Raw genomic sequence first — 2,475 nt, forward strand, 5'->3', positions numbered from 1 at the left:
TGAATATGAAGTTCAATGGAAAATCTCAGCTTTTTTTTTTGGAAATGGGGAAGTCTCAAATGCACCGTATGGTGATATTGACCCAGCTGCTACATGCAGCAACACACGGAGGAGATAGCGGAGAGAAGCGCTCCAAGGTGTGGTTCAATGTTACCCGTCTTGAGGTGGACAATGCTCCTTGCCAATAGAGTTTAGCATGTAAGGGCGGTAACACGAGCAATTTGTCTAAACATTTAGCAAAAGTGCTCCACATCCAGACGGAGGAATGCACCGGGTTCCACTGTGTTTCTAGCAGCTCTGTAGCCCCCCCCCCATCCACGAGTAACGTTTCCACGTCAGGTGTTATGTATGCTAGCAGCAACACACGGAGTTAACTACATTATACAAACATGGGTTAATGATTAGAGGTAACTGAGTTATTTATTTTGTTAAAGTTTCAGCTATTCTGTTTACAGTTCTGTCATCAGATTATTTAATACGATTTGTTAAAACATTGTTGTTTCTTTTGATGTGAAATATTATTTATTTAAGTTAAATAAAAAGCAATGTTAGTTTTGTTAAAATGTGTTTAGTTCATTTAATAATATATGTATTTTTGAATCAAGTATTCATCTTTATTGTCTTCATTGTTAGTTTCCACATGCCTAAAACAACCTCAAGCTAAATCTAAAAGTTGATGGCTAAATAAGAGCGTTTGAGAAATTGTGCAAGGCATACAGTAATACTCAGAATAGTCCATTAATCGTTTCATTAATCGATAGATTCATCGATTATCAAATGAGTCGTTTGTTGCAGCCCTATTGTAGTTATCCCATGTATAAATAAAACGTGTTATTCAGCAACCCTTGCAATTCTGGATTGTATTTTTGGTTGGTAGACCTCGGTGAGCTGGTCATTTCAAAAGTAGCTCACCAGCCCAAAAAGTGTGTTCACCCCTGCAGCCTATTTGTACTCCACTACTTCCCACTCTGGTTGTCTTTGAGACCTGACGTACCAATAACTACATGTCAGGGATTAAAAACACGTGGAAGTACTGCAGCGCTTCTACTAAAATGGACTTTACTAAATCTATCTGGTAACTACATTTACTTTTTAAAATAAGACTTCCTGTGATGCATTATAAAGATAGCTAAATCCTTAATTTAGTAGTTCTTTACTGGACTTGAAGCTAGACCAAGTATCATCTATTTGAAATACAGAGCGGCAACTTGGTTTGGTTTATAAAATATCAGGAAATCTTGACAAAGGTTCATCTCAGATCCAGAGATATTCACTTGAATATAAAACAAAGCAGCAGAACTCCAGATTAGAGAGGAACTTGAACTTTCAGCCAAGTCTCTAAATATTTGGAGAAATGATTTAATATTTCTTCTGTTGATTCGCTGATGTTTTGTATTCTGGCTCTTTCAGGGATGATGCATCAATTAAAACCTTTTTGAATTCAATATGTCCTTCCTCAGTATTTTCAATAGAAATGACTGTTCAGTTATCAAAGTAGATTCTGTAGATCCTCTAATCTCACGTTTCTTTCTCTGATGAAAACAGACTCTTTAAATACCTGCATCACGTTTTGCTTTTGCTCTGAGACTAAAGTCCTGACTTTTTTCTCCAACATGTTTTGTTGCTGATGAAAACATGACGAGTGATTCTTACCTGTTTCTGTGACCCCTGACCCCGGCTCTCCCTCCTCTTCCTCCTGCAGAAACCCAGCTGCTGTCCTCAGGACGACCAGGATCCAGAAAAACACCAAGCGGCTCGCTGCCATCTTCTCTAACTCTGAGAATCTCTGTGTCTCCCTGTAACTCCTCTGAGGGTCTCCAGGGTCTCCTCCTGTCAGCTGTAGATCTGTCCTCTAAAGAAGCGGACCCTCCTCTAAAACACCAGCCTGAGTGAGGCTCCTCTCACAATGAGATTCCTGCGTGAACAGAGGGGAGTCCAGGAAACAAGGAGGAGCACGGAGTAATGGATTACAAGTACTGGGATTACACCATCAGGGCACAACAACAAACTGTAGTCCCTTACAGTCTGGAGTACTCAGGTCTGGTACTTCAGTAAAAGTAGAAGTACTCAGATCTTGAGTAAAAGTACTCAGATCTTGAGTAAAAGTAGAAGTACTCAGATCTTGAGTAAAAGTAGAAGTACTCAGATCTTGTTCTTGAGTAAAAGTAGAAGTACTCAGATCTTGTATTTGTGTAAAAGTAGAAGTACTCAGATCTTGAGTAAAAGTAGAAGTACTCAGATCTTGTATTTGTGTAAAAGTAGAAGTACTCAGATCTTGTACTTGAGTAAAAGTAGAAGTACTCAGATCTTGTATTTGTGTAAAAGTAGAAGTACTCAGATCTTGTACTTTAGTAAAAGTAGAAGTACTCAGATCTTGTTCTTGAATAAAAGTAGAAGTACTCAGATCTTGTATTTGTGTAAAAGTAGAAGTACTCAGATCTTGAGTAAAAGTAGAAGTACTCAGCCAAGGCACAC

The 2,475-nt window shown here is 38.5% G+C and overlaps 1 protein-coding gene across 1 annotated transcript in view; it reads right to left on the reverse strand.

The window, feature by feature from the left end:
• Positions 1-2,475, reverse strand: part of LOC104955667 (GMP synthase [glutamine-hydrolyzing]-like) — a 23,904-nt gene that overhangs the window by 9,530 nt on the left and 11,899 nt on the right. The window lies entirely within an intron of this gene.

This window comes from Notothenia coriiceps, unplaced genomic scaffold, assembly GCF_000735185.1.
Source record: "Notothenia coriiceps isolate Sejong01 unplaced genomic scaffold, NC01 NC01_scaffold00024668, whole genome shotgun sequence".
In the NCBI taxonomy this organism is placed as follows: domain Eukaryota; kingdom Metazoa; phylum Chordata; class Actinopteri; order Perciformes; family Nototheniidae; genus Notothenia; species Notothenia coriiceps.